Here is a 19,861-nt window from a genome sequence, read left to right as displayed (position 1 = left end):
GTAAATAAAAGTATATGAGGGGAAAAATTAAAATACACTTCTCTACAGAGTAACGATTTTGAAATATTAATGTAATCCCTCCTTCAAAGATTTTAACTAGAGTCATCTGGTCATTTCTGATTACATCTTAAAGATGTATCCAGATTCATCCCAGCACTTTGGGAGGCCGAGACGGGCGGATCACTAGGTCAGGAGATCGAGACCATCCTGGCTAACATGGTGAAACCTCGTCTCTACTAAAAATACAAAAAACTAGCCGGGCAAGGTGGCGGGCGCCTGTAGTCCCAGCTACTCAGGAGGCCGAGACAGGAGAATGGCGTAAACCCGGGAGGCGGAGCTTGCAGTGAGCTGAGTTCCGGCCACTGCACTCCAGCCTGGGCTACAGAGCGAGACTCCGTCTCAAAAAAAAAAAAAAAAAAAAAAAAAGATGTATCCAGATTCACTTTCTGTTGGTTTATCCTTAGACACTTCTAGTTAAAAGTATTAATTTTATTACCAAATATCTTAACCAGTAGTCCGACTGCAGAGTATTATCTCCCAGAGTTATGAAGCACTGGAAGAGGAAAAAATAGATGTTCAAGCAGCAGGCAACATTTATGGCCCTTTCACACAGTGGCATCTGAGTGGCTACTGAATAGTCCAGGAATAATTCTAAAAACAAGAAAATTCGTGCATTTTAGTAAATATGTTGTAGTTTTCACAGTTGAAATTTCCTCAGACATTGCACTTTCTTTATAAGGGAATCCTGATTTTTCTTAATGTTATGGTGAGTCAGGACTTGAACTAGCAGCCTTCTTTTTCTTCTTCTTACTGTGTTTCTTATGCTTCTTTTTCTTTTTTCTGTTGCTTTTTCTTGTTTTTCACTGCTTTTCTTCTTTTTTGCTCGTACCTCCTTAATATACTGTGATTCTGACAAGGACTTGGATGATAAAGTTTTATCTTAAGAATTTATCTTTCTCTTTTTGCTGAGTCCTTTAATGTCCTTTTCTTTCTCAGTTGCATCTTTTGACTTCTTTTTCTTTTTTAAACTATCCTTACTGTCTGATTCAGTTTATTACGTGGAGCTTTCAGAAGATTTATATGAACGGTTCTTTTTCTTTCTCTATTTTCCTTGTTTCTTATCCTCATCTTCAGAATCAGAAGAACTGCTAGAAGAAATAGAACTTGATGAAGAAGATGAATACCTGCCAGATTTATTCTTTTCTTTTTTCTTTCTTTCTTTCTTTTTTTTTTGATGAGCTCTCACTTCCACCTAACAATTTCTCCCTGTGTTTTTCTAGTTCTTTCTTCCATTTCTCATTCATGTTTTTCTTCAAATTCAGCCAAAGTCTTGGAGCCTTTCTTTTCCTCTTCTAGTTGCTCTTTTACTTCTTCCCAGATAGGCCTTGGTTGATTCAAGTAATCTGGTATTGTTGGCCCTGAAGACTGGATTGGACCCCTTGATCTCGCCATTGCTATTGGGTTCATATAGTCCAGGATGTAGAACATCTTCCTCCAGTTCTAGAATCATTTTCTTGTTCAAATAACCTTTGTTAAATTTAACTGGTTTCAGGTTTTTGTTTTTAACAATATTGATCTCATTCTAATTCCCTTGGTGGTGCTGGGCTGAGCGCGCAGTCACACGCAGAGGGAAACCAGGCCGGAGAGAAGGCCAAAGCGGGCCTGCTGCAGGTCCTCCTGTCACCTCCCCCTATAATTTTCTTTTAAATACTGTATGTAATTAGGTTGAATTTTATCTTTGAAAGTAACAGATATCTAAATTCAGAATGACTTGAGTTATGCTTTTTTTTTAAAGTTTGGAGGCACTTTAGTGTACGTATAATATTTTAAGACTGATTAAAATTATGTCAAAATATGAGATTATTTTACATTTTATATTAGATTTTAGATTACTATGAAGACCATTTAGTTTTATTATGCCATAGTAATTGCTATGAGAGAAGTTTTTTTCCTGGCTGCCACATATCTGAAAATAGAACTTTTTGCTATTTATTGAATCTTTGAAGAATTAATAAGCACCATACATGAATGTTGCTTTAATATTCAGCGTGATTTTATATACCTTCTTAAAAGTAAATTCAGCTTTATTATTTTTTCTTTTTTTTTATTTCAAGTGCAGGGGTACATGTGCAGGTTTTATATAGGTAAACTCGTGTAATGGGGGTTGGTTGGTTGTACAGATTATTTCATTACCGAGGTATTAAGCTTAGTACACATTAGTTATTTTTCTGATTCTCTCCATCCTTTTGCTGTCTGCTGTCTGGCAGGCACCCCACTCTGTTTTTCCCCTCTATGTGTCCATGTGTTCTCATTTAGTTCCCACTTAGGGAAATGCAATATTTGGTTTTCTGTTCCTGCATTAGTAGATAATAATAATGGCCTCCAGGTCCACCCATGCTTCTGTGAAGGACATGATCTCATTTTTTTTTTTTTATGGCTGCATCGTAATACATGGCATATAGGTACCTAATTTTCTTTATCCAGTCTACTATTTATGGACATTTAGGTTGATTCCATTTCTTTGTTATTGTAAATAGTGCTGCATTGAACATACGTGTGCATGTGTCTTTATGATAGAATGATTTATATTTCTTTGGGTATTTACCCAGTAATGGGATTGCTGGGTCAAATGGCAGTTCTGTTTTTCAGTCTTTGTGAAATCACCACATTGTGTTCCACAATGTCTGAACAAGTTTACACTCCCACCAACAGTGTATAAGCGTTTTGTTTTGTTATTTTCAGACTTTTTAGTAATAGCCATTCCAACTGGTGTGAGATGATATTTCATTGTGGTTTTGATTTGCATTTCTCTAATGATCAGTTACGTTGAGCTTTTTAAAAATGATTGTTGGCTGCATGTATATCTTTTTTTTTTTTTTGAAAAGTGTTCATGTCCTTTGCCCACTTTTTATGGAGTTGTTTTTTTCTTGTAGATTTGTTTAAGTTCCATACAGATTCTGAATATTAGACCTTTGTCGGATACATAGTTTGCAGAAATTTTCTCCCATTCTGTATGTTGTCTGTTTACTCTGTCAGTAGTATCTTTTGCTTTACAGAAGCTCTTTAGTTTAATTAGACCCCATTTGCCAATTTTTGCTTTCATTGCAATTGCTTTTGGCATCTTCGTCATGACATCTTTGCCTCTCTCTATATCCAGGATGGTATTGCCTAGGTTGTATACCAGGGTTTAGTTATGGAATTTACATTTAAGTCTTTGATTCATCTTGAGTTTTGTATATGGTGTAAGGAAGGAGTCCAGTTTCAATCTTCTGCATATGGCTAGCCAGTTCTTCCAGCACCATTTATTAAATTGGAAGTTCTTTATTCATTGCATGTTTTGTCAAGCTTTGTCAAAGATCAGATGGTTTGTAGGTGTCTGGACTCTCTATGCTGTTTCACTTGTCTATGTTTCTGTTTTTGTATCAATACCATGCCACTTTGATTACTATAGTATAGTTTGAAGTCTATACTATAGTATAGTTTGAAGTCAGGTAGTGTGATACTTCCAGCATTGTTCTGTTTGCTTTGGATTTTCATGGCTATTCAGTCCTTTTTTTTAAAAGTTCTGTGAAGAATGTCATTGCTAGTTTGTTAGGAATAGCATTGAATCTGTAAATTGCTTTGGGCAGTATGGCCTTTTTTTTTTTTTTGAGATGGAGTCTCGCTCTGTCACCCAGGCTGGAGTGCAGTGGCCGGATCTCGGCTCACTGCAAGCTCCGCCTCCTGGGTTTTACGCCATTCTCCTGCCTCAGCCTCCTGAGTAGCTGGGACTACAGGCGCCCGCCACCTCGCCCGGCTAGTTTTCTGTATTTTTTAATAGAGACGGGGTTTCACCGTGTTAGCCAGGGTGGTCTCGATCTCCTGACCTCGTGATCCGCCCGTCTCGGACTCCCAAAGTGCTGGGATTACAGACCTGAGCCACCGCAAGTATGGCCATTTTAATAATACTGATTTGTTAAATGCATGACCTTGGAATTTTTTAAATTTGTTTGTGTCATCTCTGATTTATTTGAGCAGTGTTTGTAGCTCTTATTGTAGAGCTCTTTCACCTTCTTGGTTAGCTCTGTTTCTAGGTTTTTCTTTCTTTTTTCTTTTCTTTTTCTTGTGACAATTGTGAATGGGATTCCATTCCTGATTTGGCTGTTGGCTTTATACATTTATTTATTTATTTATTTATTTATTTATTTTTATTTTTTGAGACGGAGTCTCACTCTGTTGGCCAGGCTGGAGTGCAGTGGTGCAATCTCAGTTCATTGCAACCTCCACCTCCCGGGTTCAAGCGATTCTCCTGCCTCAGCCTCCTGAGTAGCTGGGATTACATGCACGTGCCACCATGCCTGGCTAATTTTTGTATTTTTAGTAGAGACGGGGTTTCACCATGTTGGTCAGGCTAGTCTTGAACTCCTGATCTCGTGATCTGCCTGCTTCAGCCTCCCTAAGTGCTGGGATTACAGGTGTGAGCCACCGTGCCTGGCTTGGCTTTATAATTTTTGGTGTATAGAAATGCTAGTAATTTTTGTACATCGATTTTGTGTTTTGAGACTTTGCTGAAGGTGTTTATAACCTTAAGGAGCTTCTGAGTCAAGGCTATGGGGTTTTCTAGATACAGAATCATATCATCTGCAAACAGGAATAACATGACTTCCTCTCTTCTTACTTGGATGCCCTTATTTCTTTTCTTGCTTAATGCTTTGGCCAGGACTTCCAATACTATGTTGAATAGGAGTGGTGAGAGAGCATCCTTGTCTTCTGCTGGTTTTCAATAACAAAACAAAAACTTATAAAGTTTTCTGCGTATCAGTTTGGATGAGACAGATTAGTAATGAGATAATAATTGCTAAATTTGGTAATTTGCCAGATTACTAAAATAAAAATCCTGCTGTTTTCTCTGAAAGTTTCAAATTACTTATCAGTTAAAATTTATATTTACTGTGACAAGTAAATTTTTGAGAATTTTTAGTTGTATGCATTAAGGATTTGTGTAATATGCAGTACTTTTCAGAAGCACAGATATCCACATTGTACACATAAGTAAAATATTTCACAATTTTTTTTTTGACAGACAGTAGTGTTTCATCAGAGATCTCAAGTCTCTTATTTCGATCACACACCCTGTCCCATATACCATAAGATAACAGTAATTCGTGGAGTGCAATTATTTTTAATACTTGAAAATTTATTTTATGTTTTGCGTAAATTTTTGAAATAATAGTGCTTCACTACAGAAATAGTATCTGACTATAGCCAGAATTACTCTTTGTTTATAACACAAGGCTAGAATTGGTAGAATTATTTTAGGTATTCGGGCTCCAAACATCCTTCTTCCTCCTAGCACTTTCATGACTGTGTAAAAATATCAGTTTGAATATTTCATTTAAACCAGGTGTTAACTTAAAAAGGTCATAAATGAAGTTTGCATATGGCTGAATAGTACTTGTTGGTTGCACTTTAAAGAATGCTTTTTGATCCAGGCACAGTTGCATGTACCTGTAATTCCAGCTTCTTCAGAGGCTGAGGTATGAGAATTGCTTGAGCTCAGGAGTTCAAGGCTATAATGTGTGATGATTGTACCTGTGAGTAGCCACTGAGCCTCAGCCTGAGGCAACATACCAAGATTTCCTGGAGGGGAGGGAAAATAAAACATAACTTGTGACCCATACATGCATGTGCATCTTCCTGGAATGGGCTGCTGGTTGTGCCGGGTTCCCTCTTGCAGGTACTGCCTGGCTGCCTCAGCATCTCCACGTGTGGATGAAGTCTCAGGCTTTGTGGGGAGAAAGAGCAGCTCCACAGGCAGCTAATTGTCTCCAGAGCTCCAAATCTGTTCCTCCCATGTCATGATGGGCATGGCGCCGGGGGAATGTTGCATTGTGTTTTCAGAGGAATCAGGTACAATCCCTGAAAGGATGAATCTATTTTGCTATTTTCTGTTGCCAGGTTAGGGGAAGTACTAGGTGGTTCGCCTTTATTTGTATGGGGTACTCAGATGCCCTGCCACTGTGTTACTTGTTTTACTACCATACAATGAGGGTTCACTTTCAAACTTGGCATGTAGATGCTATTTGCCACCAGCAGATAGGAGGGCTGCTGACTTGGGAAAGTGTACTTGGCAGTCCCAGGTGTATCTGGCCACCCCAGTGTGACCCACTGGGTCCCACTCCAGGTGCTGCAGTCCTACTAATATGTAGGAAGTCATCTGATTCCTCACCCACCATTGCTTATGGGCTCCAGGGTCTTGGCACCCCAACCCAGCCCCCTTCTGCTGCTTCATGCCAGCTGTGGGAGGATGCAGAGCTGGTGCCTTGTCCACTTGAGCTCTTGTAGGTGCTCCAGGTCTGTTGACAAAGCAGTAAGTGGTAGCCACTAACCTTGAACTTCCAGGATGTATTCAGTGGACTTCAAGTGCCTCTTAGAAGCCCGATTTCATTAACTCCCCCAAAACTTAATGCAATTTGAGGATATTTCTCATTCTTATCTCAGTGTTACACAACCATTAATCTCCATTCTATCTGTAGACATTCACTTTCTGGACATGTCTTGTATAATTGAAACCATACATTATCAGTCTTTTGCTTCTGGTTTCTATTAGTTTAGTTTATTTGTTTGAGGTTCATATCCGTTGTAGCATGTAGCATTATTTATTTCATTTTGATTGCCAAATAGTATTCCAATATAAAATATACTTAATTGTTTTTTCTTATATTAACTGGTTGACATTTGAGTGTTTCCATTTTTCATATTTGGTTATAACAAACAATGTTCCAGTGAGCCTTTGTGTGAACTAACATTTTCATATCTTTGGGGCACGTAAGTGAGAGTGGAGCTGATGCACCAATATGGTAAACCCATGTTAAACATTTCGAGAAACTACCAAATTGTTTTGTAAAGCAGATATGCTGTTTTACAGGTTTATCAGCAGTTTGTGAGGGTTCTATGTTTATGTCTCTGCCAACACTTACTTTTGTTTGTTGTTAAATCATTATACTGCATAAGAAGGGGTATCTCCCTGAGAGTTATGTTTTTGAGACAGGATATCACTTGGGGACCCAGGCTGGAGTGCAATGGCATGCTCATGGCTCACTGCTGCCTCCACCTCCCAATCTCAAATGATCCTCCTGCCTCAGCCACTTGAGTAGCTGGGACTACAGGATGTACCACCCACCATGCTCACCTAATTTTTGTGTTTTTTAGTAGAGATGGGGTTTCACCATGTTGCACAGCTGATCTCAAATTCCTGAGCTCAAGTGATCCACCCACCTCTGCCTCTCAAAGTGCTGGGCCTAAACGCATGAATCACTGCACCCGGCCTCCCTGAGGTTTTGATTAGCATTTTTCTAATGACTAATGTCAAGCGTAGTTTTACATACTTGTAATTTATATATATTTTTGACAGTGACAAAATGTTCATTAAAATTACCTTTTTAAAGATGTGTTTTTATCTTTTTATTACCATTTTTGTTCAGTTAGCACTTTTTTTTTTTTTTTTTTTTTTTGATGGAGGTTCGCTCTGTCACCCAGGCTGGAGTGCAGAGGCGCAATCTCAGCTCACTGCAAGCTCCACCTACCGGGTTCACGCCTTTCTCTTGCCTCAGCCTCCCAAGTAGCTGGGACTACAGGGGCCCACCACCACACCCAGTTAATGTCTTGTAATTTTAGTAGAGACGGGGTTTCACCATGTTAGCCAGGATGGTCTTGCACTCCTAACCCCATGATCTGCCCGCCTCCGCCTCCCGAAGTGCTGGGATTACAGGCGTGAGCCATCACGCCTGACCCAGTTAGCACTTTTTTAGAAAGTTTTTTCTTGTGGGAGTTTTCATTCATTTTTATTTTGAATGGTATGGTTTTCTTTGTTGTATTTTCAGAAAGTTCATAGCTAGTGTACAGAAATACAATTAATATTTGGATCTTCATCTCATAGTCTGCAACATTGCTAAACTTATTTGAGTTTTTAGACAGTTACTCAGGATTTCTTTCATATATGAAATAATGTCTCAGAAATTAAAAGAATTTTACTCAATGTAGAGACACTTTATCTTTTCATATATGACTTTTAAAGCTAAATTTTCCAGGACAATATTTAATAGATGTGGCAAAAGTGAATGTTTGTCTTGTTTCCAATGTTATGGAGGAAACTTTTTTTCACTAAGTAATATTTACTGTACATTTTATATAGATGCCCTTTAACAGGTTGTGGACGTTCTCCTCAACTCCTAGTGTGTTTAGGATTACAGTCATAAAGTATATTTAGCCAAAATTTTTTTCTGTCAATGATATTACCACATCTTGATCTTTATTTTATTGTGATATATTTTATGGATATTAACAGCTTTATTAAAATATTTGATATACAAAAAAGTTCAAGTTCAATATACTCAATTTTATGAGATTGGATATATTCCTGTGACACTTTACCACTATGAGAATAATATAACCATGTTAAGTGTACTTATAAAACACACACACACAAAAATGGGGAAACTTGTGGAAGTGTAAGCATAAATGGATAAATTAATTGTTCTCTAGATGTTAAAACTGTGTCCCGATTTGGTGGGTTCTTGGTCTCGCTGACTTCAAGAATGAAGCTGCGGACCCTTGCGGTGAGTGTTACAGTTCTTAAAGATGGTGTGTCTGGAGTTTGTTCCTTCAGACCTTCAGATGCGTCTGGAGCTTCTTCCTTCTGGTGGGAGCTTCTTCCTTCTGGTGGGATCGTGGTCTCACTGACAGGAGTGAAGCTGCAGAACTTCGCGGTGAGTGTTACAGTCCATAAAGACAGCGTGGACCCAAAGAGTGAGCAGCAGCAGTAACACTTATTGCAAAGAGCAAAAGAACAAAGCTTCCACAGCGTGGAAGGGGACCCAGGTTGCCACTGACTGGCTGGGGCAGCCTGCTTTTATTCCCTTATCTGGCCCCACCCAGATCCTGCTGATTGGTCCATTTTACAGAGAGCTGATTTGTCCATTTTAAAGAGAACTGATTGGTCCATTTTACAGATAGCTGAGTGGTCCGTTTTACAGAGAGCTGATTGGTCCGTTTTTACAGAGTGCTGATTGGTGCATTTATAATCCCTGAGCTAGACACAGAGTGCTGATTGGTGCATTTACAATCCTCTAGCTAGACATAAAAGTTCTCCAAGTCCCAACTAGGTTAGCTAGATAGAGTACTGATTGGTGTATTTACAAACCTTGAGCTAGACACAGAGTGTTGATTGATGTATTTACAAACCCTGAGCTAGACACAGAGTGCTAATTGGTGTGTTTACAATCCCTTAGCTAGACATAAAAGTTCTCCCAGTCCCCACAAGACTCAGGAACCCAGCTGGCTTCACCTAGTGGATCGCACACCAGGGCCGCAGGTGGAGCTGCCTGCCAGTCCTGCACTGTGCACCTGTACTGCTCATCCCCTGGGCAGTTGATGGGACCGAGTGCTGCAGAGCAGGGGGCGGCACTCGTCGGGGAGGCTCAGGCCACGCAGGAGCCCACCACAGGGGAGTTTGGGCATGGCCAGGTCCCCAGACCTGCCCGGCGGCGGGGAGGCAGCTGAGGCCCGGAGGCAGCACCAGTGGGCGGGCACTGCTGGGGAACCTGGCGCACCCACTGCAGCTGCTGGCCTGGGTGCTAAGCCCCTCACTGTCCTGGGCCGGCGGGGCTGGCCAGCCGCTCCCAGTGAGGAGCCTGCCGAGCCCCCGCCTGTGCCGGCTGGAACTCACGCTGGCCTGTGAGCACCTACAGCACAGCCCTGGTTCCCACCTGCACCTCTCCCTCCGCACCTGCCATAAGCAGAGGGAGACGCCTCCGGCCTTGGCCAGCCCAGAGAGGGGCTCCCACAGTGCTGTGATGGGCTGAAGGGCTCCTCAAGCACCACCAGAGTGTACGCCAAGGCAGAGGAGGTGCTGAGAGCAAGGGCTGCTAGCATGTTGTCACCTCTCAAAACTACATGTTTTTGAAACAATCCCACTTGGTCAAGATGTATAACTCTTTTTATATGTTATTTATTATCTCCTTTTTATTGAAAGTGAAAGGGGCTTGCCCCTCTACACCTGTGGACATTTCTCATCAGGTGGGACAAGTGACTGAGAAAAGAAATAAGACACAGAGACAAAGTATAGAGAAAGAACAGTGGGCCCAGGGGACCGGCACACTCAGCATGTGAGAACCTGCACCGGTGCTGGTCTCTAAGTTCCCTCAGTATTTATTGATTACTATTTTCACTATCTCTGCAAGGGGAGTGCAGCAGGAGAACAGGGTGAATAGGGTGATGGTGGGAGAAGATCAGCAGGAAAACATGTCAGTAAAGTAATCTGTATCATAAATAAGTTCAAGGGAAGATACCGTGCCCAGATGTGCACATAGGCTAGATTTATGTTTCTCTTTACCCAAACATCTCAGTGTAGCAAAGAGTAACAGAGCAGTTACTCACCACTAGCATATCTTGCCTCCAGCCACAGGGCGGTTTTTCTCCTATTTCAGAATAGAACAAATGGTCGGCTTTACACCAAGGCATTCCGTTCCCAGGGACATGCGGGAAACAGAGGCCTTCCTCTTAACCAAAGAAGCCTTCCTCTTTTACTAACCCTCCTCAGCACAGACCCTTTATGGGTGTTGGGCTGGAGAACGGTAAGGTCTTTCCCTTCCCATGAGGCCGTATCTCAGGCTGTCTCAGTGGGGGGAAATCTTGGACAATACCCAGCCTTTCTTAGGCAGAGGTACGTGCGGTTTTCTGCAGTGCATCGTGTCCCTGGTTAATAGAGAATGGAGAATGGCGATGACTTTTACCAAGCATACTGTCTGCAGACATATTGTTAACAAGGCACATCCTGCACATCCCTAAATCCCTTAAACCTTGATTCAGTACAGCACATGCTTCTGTGAGCACAGGGTTGGGGCTAAAGTTATAGATTAACAGCATCTCAAAGCAGAACAATTTTTCTTGGTACAGATAAAAATGGAGTTTCTTATGTTTTCCTTTTCTACATAGACACAGTAACAATCTGATCTCTCTTTTCCCCATAGAAAATATTTGGGAAGGGTCGATATTAATTCTCCAAAAAATTTGGCAGAATACATCAGTGATGCCATCCAGATCTGAGATACTCTATACATGAAGATTTTTAATTAATTTAATCTCTTTATTTGTTAGAAGTCTGTTAACACATCCTATTTTGTCTAGAATTTGTTTTTGTAATTTTTGTCTTCATATATATTTGTTTATAATTTCTAGTGTTCTGTATCTCTAGATTCTCATGGCAGTTGATATTTTTAAATAATGTGAAAAATGAGGTTTTGAGCTGTCTGTTAATACCGTCTTTCTGAGGGTCTTTGTAGAAAATAAAACAAGGCTACAACTTCATACCTACCACTCAGACATGTCATTTTGCATAAGACAAAAATGCACCTAAAATAAACTAGAAGATTATGTCATTTGACTTTTAAGTTTTATCAAATGTTGGCTGGCAGCCTACTGTCTTCTTTTGTGTCAGTATTTAGATAACACAGAAAATGTAACTTGTAATGAGAAAAATACAAAATAACATTGTAAGTAAAGAATGGTATCAGTTGCTGATCATTTGATGAATCACTGGTTAACACTTACATAGCACAGAGTATGTATATTTCCAAGCCACTTACATGTATGTCTTAAATATATAGCTATTTAAAATAACTATATAATTTTAAATAGTTATATATTTAAATATATTTATATTTTATAATATATTTTATCTATTTTATAACATACATTTATTATATGTTCTATATTTAATTTATAATATATGCTATATTAGTTATATATTCAAGTATACATTTATATATAGCACATAGGTTCATTTAGAAAATAAATTGGCACATTTTACAGTTTTCATAGGGGGCATTAAAACTACTATAAAATAATTTGTTTTAATATATAGGAAAAATTAACACAACAAATGTTAACTAACTTTATTAGAAACATTGATTAGTTAAAAAGATAGACACGTGAACAACAATTACTGTGGAAACCAGGGTATACAGATTATATTTGATTATTTTAAAAAAATCTTAAAACTTTAAGGTTTAAGGCTCCAAAAGTATAAATAATGTTATGAAAGCAGAACTCCTACAGGTTGCATTTTCTGTGAATAACAATAAAATCTACCAGTTAAAATTGTAAATTGTAACCGAAAAGTATTGTCTAGCCATCTAGCCACATGCAAATATAATTTCAGGTTATTTAAAATAGCATTTGGGTTAAGTACAAAATTCAGACTGATTTTTTTTTTAAGGATTTAGGTAAGTACTAAGAAGGAAGCATAGTGATTGGAATCCAATTATTTCAACAAAGCTATCTTAAAATAGGTAAATAAATACTCATTTGGGTCATATTCAGTAGACTGATATCTTTACAAATATATTCAACACATAAAATTATTTTTTTAATGTTGAAAATTATTTGGCGAATGATACATATAGAAATGTCTTAAACATAAAATTATTATTTACATATTAAAAATCATCAAATTCTACAAATTATTACTAATATATGGTACACTGTTGGGATCAGAAGCTATTCTGGAATAAGAAACTTTAGATTTCAAATGAAGCACTATTGTCAGCTACAAAATGTCTATCTAAATATTTTACTTATGTATTTTTGGAAATAATATCCTATATAACAGCAAGTTTCTTCTAAGGCAACAACTGAAAATGCTAAGGAAGTTACAAGAGTGCTTAAAATGCCCAGTAGAGCTGAAAGAAAAATGCAGAAACTTCAAGAAGGAAAAGTAAATCTAGACAAGGATCTAGAAAAGGAATCAGAGATGTAGTTACTGCCCTCAGGACAGTTGATAATTTTGTGATCATCAAACCTGTAGGGGTCCTCAGACTTGCCTCAGGTAAATTTGAATAAACAAAGACACATAAAAACTGGACTCTTGACAAGAATTAAGGTATTTCAAATTAGAATTTTTTTATATATATACTTTAAGTTCTAGGGTACATGTGCACAACATGCAGGTTTGTTACATATGTATACATGTGCCATGTTGGTGTGCTGCACCCATTAACTCATCATTTACATTAGGTATATCTCCTAACGCTATCCCTCCCCACTCCCCACTCCCCACAATAGGACCCGGTGTGTGATGATCCCCCTTCTGGGTCCAAGTAATCTCATTGTTCAGTTCCCACCTATGAGTGAGAACATGCGGTATTTGGTTTTCTGTTCTTGCGATAGATTGCTGAGAACAATGGTTTCCAGCTGCATCCATGTCCCTACAAAGGACACGAACTCATCCTTTTTTATGGCTGCATAGTATTCCATGGTGTGTATGTGCCACATTTTCTTAATCCAGTCTGTCACTGATGGACATTTGGGTTGATTCCAAGTCTTTGCTATTGTGAATAGTGCCACAATAAACATACGTGTGCATGTGTCTTTATAGCAGCATGATTTATAATCCTTTGGGTATATCCCCAGTAATGGGATGACTGGGTTGAATGGTATTTCTAGTTATAGATCCCTGAGGAATTGCCACACTGTTTTCCACAATGGTTGAACTAGTTTACAGTCCCACCAACAGTGTAAAAGTGTTCCTATTTCTCCACATCCTCTCCAGCACCTGTTGTTTCCTGATTTTTTAATGATTGCCATTCTAACTGGTATGAGATGGTATCTCATTGTGGTTTTGATTTGCATTTCTCTGATGGCGAGTGATGCTGACCGTTTTTTCATGTGTCTGTTAGCTGTGTGAATGTCTTCTTTTGTGAAGTGTCTGTTCCTATCCTTTGCCCACTTTTTGATGGGATTGTTTGTTTTTTTCTTGTAAATTTGTTTGAGTTCTTTGTAGGTTCTGGATATTAGCCCTTTGTCAGATGAGTAGATTGCAAAAATTTTCTCCCATTCTGTAGGTTGCCTCTTCACTCTGATGATAGTTTCTTTTGCTGTGCAGAAGCTCTTTAGTTTAATTAGATCCCATTTGTCAATTTTGGCTTTTGTTGCCCTTGTTTTTGATGTTTTAGACATGAAGTCCTTGCCCATGCCTATGTCCTGAATGGTATTACCTAGGTTTTCTTCTAGGGTTTTTATGGTTTTAGGTCTAACATTTAAGTCTTTAATCCATCTTGAATTAATTTTCGTATAAGGAGTAAGGAAAGGATCGAGTTTCAGCTTCCTACTTACAGCTAGCCAATTTTCCCAGCACCATTTATTAAATAGGGAATCCTTTCCCCATTTCTTGTTTTTGTCAGGTTTGTCAAAGATCAGATGGTTGTAGCTGTGTGATATTATTTCTGAGGGCTCTGTTCTGTTCCATTGGTCTATATGTCTGTTTTGGTACCAGTGTCATGCTGTTTTGGTTACTGTAGGCTTGTAGTATAGTTTGAAGTCAGGTAGCATGATGCCTCCAGCTTTGTTCTTTTGGCTTAGGATTGTCTTGGCAATGTGGGCTCTTTTTTGGTTCCATATGAACTTTAAAGCAGTTTTTTCCAATTCTGTGAAAAAAGTCATTGGTAGCTTAGTGGAGATGTACCTTGGGCAGTATGGCCATTTTCATGATATTGATTCTTCCTATCCATGATCATGGTATGTTTTCTTCCATTTGTTTGTGTCCTCTTTTATTTCACTGAGCAGTGGTTTGTAGTTCTCCTTGAAGAGGTCCTTCACATCCCTTGTAAGTTGGATTCCTAGGTATTTTATTCTCTTTGAAGCAGTTGTGAATGGGAGTTCATTCATGATTTGGCTCTGTGTCTGTTACTGGTGTATATGAATGCTTGTGATTTTTGCACATTGATTTTGTCCTGAGATGTTGCTGAAGTTGTTCATCAGCTTAAAGAGATTTTGGGCTGAGATGATGGGGTTTTCTAAATATACAATCATGTCATCTGAAAACAGGGACAATTTGACTTCTTCTTTTCCTACCTGAGTACCCTTTATTTCTTTCTCTTGCCTGATTGCCCTAGCCAGAACTTCCAACACTATGTTGAACAGGAGTGGTGAGAGAGGGCATCCCTGTGTTGTGCCAGTTTTCAAAGGGAATGCTTCCAGTTTTTTTACCATTCAGTATGATGTTGGCTGTGAGTTAGTCATAAATAGCTCTTATTATTTTGAGATACGTTCCATCAATACCAAATTTATTGAGAGTTTTTAGCCTGCAGGGCTGTTGAATTTTGTCAAAGACCTTTTCTGCATCTATTGAGATAATCATGTGGTTTTTGTCTTTGGTTCTGTTTACATGCTGGATTACGTTTATTGATTTGCGTATGTAGAACCAGCCTTGCATCCCAGGGATGAAGCCCACTTGGTCATGATGGATAAGGTTTTTGATGTGCTGCTGGATTCGGTTTGCCAGTATTTTATTCAGGATTTTTGCATTGATGTTGAATCTCTGTCAAGCTTTGGTATCAGGATGATGTTGGCCTCGTAAAATGAGTTAGGGAGGATTCCCTCTTTTTCTATTGATTGGAATTGTTTCGGAAGGAATGGTACCAGCTCCTCCTTGTACCTCTGGTAGAATTCGGCTGTGAATCCATCTGGTCCTGGACTTTTTTTGGTTGGTAGGCTGTTAATTATTGCCTCAATTTCAGAGCCTGCTATTGGTCTATTCAGGGATTCAACTTCTTCCTGATTTAGTCTTGGGAGAGTGTAAGTGTCCAGAAAATTATCCATTTCTTCTAGGTTTTCTAGTTTATTTGAGTAGAGGTGTTTATAGTATTCTCTGATGGTAGTTTGTATTTCTGTGGGGTGGGTGGTGATACCCCCTTTATCATTTTTTGTTGCATCTATTTGATTCTTCTCTCTTTTCTTCTTTATTAGTCTTGCTAGCGGTCTGTCAATTTTGTTGATCTCTTCAAAAAACCAGCTCCTGGATTCATTGATTTTTTGGAGGGTTTTTTGTGTCTCTATCTCCTTCAGTTCTGCTCTGATCTTAGTTATTTCTTGCCTTGTGCTAGCTTTTGAATGTGTTTGCTCTTGCTTCTCTAGTTCTTTTAATTGTGATGTTAGAGTGTCAATTTTAGATCTTTCCTGCTTTCTCTTGTGGGCATTTAGTGCTATAAATTTCCCTCTACACACTGCTTTAAATGTGTCCCAGAGATTCTGGTATGTTGTGTCTTTGTTCTCATTGGTTTCAAAGAACATCTTTATTTCTGCCTTCATTTTGTTACGTACCCAGTAGTCATTCAGGAGCAGGTTATTCAGTTTCCATGTAGTTGAGCGGTTTTGATTGAGTTTCTTAGTCCTGAGTTCTAGTTTGATTGCACTGTGGTCTGAGAGACAGTTTGTTATAATTTCTGTTCTTGTACATTTGCTGAGGAGTGCTTTACTTCCAATTATGTAGTCAGTTTTGGAAGAAGTGAGATGTGGTGCTGAGTAGAATGTATATTCTGTTGATTTGGGGTGGAGAGTTCTGTAGATGTCTATTAGGTCTGCTTGCTGCAGAGATGAGTTCAATTCCTGGATATCCTTGTTAACTTTCTGTCTCGTTGATCTGTCTAATGTTGACAGTGGGGTGTTGAAGTCTCCCATTATTATTGTATGGGAGTCTAAGTCTCTTCATAAGTCTCTAAGGACTTGCTTTATGAATCTGGGTGCTCCTGTATTGGGTGCAGATATATTTAGGATAGTTAGCTCTTCCTGTTGAATTGATCCCTTTACCATTATATAATGGCCTTCTTTGTCTCTTTTGATCTTTGCTGGTTTAAAGTCTGTTTTATCAGAGACTAGGATTGCAACCCCTGCTTTTTTTTGTTTTCCATTTGCTTGGTAGATCTTCCTCCATCCCTTTATTTTGAGCCTATGTGTGTTTCTGCATGTGAGATGGGTCTCCTGAATACAGCAAACTGATGGGTCTTGACTCTTTATCCAATTTGCCAGTCTGTGTCTTTTAATTGGACCATTTAGTCCATTTGCATTTAAGGTTAATATTGTTATGTGTGAACTTGATCCTGTCTTTATGATATTAGCTGGAAATTTTGCTCGTTGGTTGATGCAATTTCTTCCTAGCACTGATGGTCTTTACATTTTGGCATGTTTTTGCAATGGCTGGTACTGGTTGTTCCTTTCCATGTTTAGTGCATCCTTGAGGATCTCTTTTAGGGCAGGCATGGTGGTGACAAAGTCTCTAAGTATTTGCTAGTCTGTAAAGGATTTTATTTCTCCTTCACTTATGAAACTTAGTTTGGCTGGATATGAAATTCTGGGTTTAAAATTCTTTTCTTTAGGAATGTTGAATATTGGCCCCCACTCTCTTCTGGCTTGGAGAGTTTCTGCCGAGAGATCTGCTGTTAGTCTGATGGGCTTCCATTTGTGTGTAACCCGACCTTTCTCTCTGGCTGCCCTTAACATTTTTTCCTTCATTTCAACTTTGATGAATCTGAGTATCATGTATCTTGGAGTTGCTCTTCTCAAGGAGTATCTTTGTGGTGTTCTCTGTATTTCCTGAATTTGAATGTTGGCCTGCCTTACTAGGTTGGGGAAGTTCTCCTGGATGATATCCTGCAGAGAGTTTTCCAACTTGGTTCCATTTTCCCCATCAGTTTCAGGCACACCAATCAGACGTAGATTTGGTCTTTTCACATAATCCCATATTTCTTGGAGGCTTTGTTCATTTCTTTTTACTTTTTTTCTCTACACTTCTCTTCTCACTTCATTTCATTCATTTGATCTTCAGTCGCTAATACTCTTTCTTCCAGTTGATCAAGTCGGTTACTGAAGCTTGTGCATTTGTCATGTAGTTCTCATGTCATAGTTTTCATCTCTATCAGTTCTTTTATGGTCTTCTCTGCATTGATTGTTCTAGTTATCCATTCATCCATTCTTTTTTCAAGGTTTTTAGTTCCTTTGCTCTGATTACATAGTTCCTCCCTTAGCTCTGAGAAGTTTGATTGACTGGAGACTTCTTCTCTCAACTTGTCAAAGTCATTCTCTGTCCAGCTTTGTTTCGTTGCTGGCAATGAGCTGCGTTCCTTTGGAGGGGAAGATGCACTCTGATTTTTTGAATTTCCAGCTTTTCTGCACTGCTTTTTCCCCATCTTTGTGGTTTTATCTGCCTTTGGTCTTTGATGATGGTGACGTACTGATGGAATTTTGGTGTGGGTGTCCTTTCTGTTTGTTAGTTTTCCTTCTAACAGTCAGGACCCTCAGCTGTAGTTCTGTTGGAGTTTGCTTGAGGTCCACTCCAAATCCTGTTTGCCTGGGTATCAGCAGTGGAGGCTTCAGAAGATAGAATATGGCTGAACAGCGTGTGTTGCTCTCTGATTCTTGCTCTGGAAGCTTCATCTCAGAGGTGTACCCAGCCGTGTGAGGTGTGAGGTGTCGGTCTGCACCTAGTAGGGGATGTCTCCCAGTTAGGCTACTCAAGGGTCAGAGACCCACTTGAGCAGGCAGTCTGTCCGTTCTCAGATCTCAACCTCCATGCTGGGAGAACCACTGCTCTCTTCAAAGCTGTCAGACAGGGACATTTACATATGCAGAGGTTTCTGCTGCTTTTTGTTTAGCTATGCCCTGTCCCCAGAGGTGGAGTCTACAGAGGCAGGCAGGCCTCCTTGAGCTGTGGTGGGCTCCACCGAATTCGAGCTTCCCGGACCTACTTAAGCCTCTGCAATGGCAGGCACCCCTCCACCAGCCTCACTGCCTACTGCAGTTAGATCTCAGACTACTGTGCTAGCAATGATGGAGGCTCCATGGGCATGGGACCCTCCGGGCCAGGTGCCTAATCTCCTGGTGTGCCATTTGCTAAGACCCTTGGTAAAGTGCAGTATTAGGGTGGGAGTTCCCCAATTTTCCAGGTGTTGTGTGTCTCAGTTTCCCTTGGCTAGGAAAAGGAATTCCCTTCCCCCTTGCGCTTCCCAGGTAAGGAGATGCCTCGCCTTGCTTCAGTTCTTGCCGGTCAGGCTGCAACTGCTGACCAGCACCTACTGTCCGACATGCCCCAGTGAGATGAACCTGGTACCTCAGTTGAAAATGCAGAAATCACCCATCTTCTGTGTCGCTCACGCTGGGAGCTGGAGGCTGGAGCTGTTCCTATTCGGCCATCTTGCGCACCCCTCCAAATTAGAATTTATAAGTCACATAGGAAATAAACTACCAGAATAAAGGTTCAGATAAACTAGATATTTCCAAATGTCAAATACTAAAATTTTTAAAATATTTAAATGTATAAAAAGGAAAAAATGGGAAATTGAAGTGATATATAAAGATCAAGGAGGAACAAACTTTATAAGCCATACTTGGAAAGGAACTAAACCAAATGTAAACATTTGAAAAATAAAATAAAGTTAATATACAATGCACAGTCAAAACATTAATGCATAAAGATCAAGGAACAACAAACTTTATAAGCCATATTTGGAAAAGAACTAAATCAAATATAAACATTTGAAAAATATAATAAAGTTAGTATACAATGTACAGGCAAAACATTAAAATAAGTTAATGAGAGGATTAGTGAACTGTAAGATTTAGCTGCCAAAATGCATTACAGATGGACAATGAAATAGAAATATGAATACAGATGGCTAGTACACATTAGTTATTTATTTAAATCCTCTCGCTCCTCCAATTCTTCACCCTCCAATAGGCCCCAATATGTGTTGCTCCCCTCTGTTTTAAGACACGTAGATATTTCATAACAATAGGTTTACTGAATGCTGATTTTACCATAAAATTTGTGATGATTCAATAACCACATTAAAATTTACTTGTGACTTTTTTTGAATATATGTTTTAATCCAACATCAATATTTGAAACCTTTAAACAGCAAAAATACTAACAGGATTTTCTTTGAAAATAGAACATCATTTCCTTCTTTTTTTTTTTTTTTTTTTTTTTTTTTTTTTTTTTTTTTTTTTTTTTTTTTTGAGTCAGAGCCTCGCTCTGTCACCCAGGCTGCAG

The 19,861-nt window shown here is 39.2% G+C and overlaps 2 protein-coding genes and 1 pseudogene across 4 annotated transcripts in view; 2 read left to right on the top strand and 1 right to left on the bottom strand.

The window, feature by feature from the left end:
* Nucleotides 1-19,861, top strand: part of SNAP47 (synaptosome associated protein 47) — a 779,054-nt gene that overhangs the window by 555,959 nt on the left and 203,234 nt on the right. The window lies entirely within an intron of this gene.
* The window catches only part of ZNF678 (zinc finger protein 678), a 102,037-nt gene that overhangs the window by 48,499 nt on the left and 33,677 nt on the right, over nucleotides 1-19,861 (top strand). The gene's annotated exons all lie outside the window — the stretch shown is intronic.
* Nucleotides 440-1,467, bottom strand: LOC126936537 (protein FAM133B-like; annotated as a pseudogene).

The sequence above is a fragment of the Macaca thibetana genome, chromosome 1, assembly GCF_024542745.1.
Source record: "Macaca thibetana thibetana isolate TM-01 chromosome 1, ASM2454274v1, whole genome shotgun sequence".
NCBI classification, from domain to species: Eukaryota; Metazoa; Chordata; class Mammalia; order Primates; family Cercopithecidae; genus Macaca; species Macaca thibetana.
Note: the sequence above shows the minus strand (reverse complement) of the source record. Positions and strands in the feature narration are given on the sequence as shown.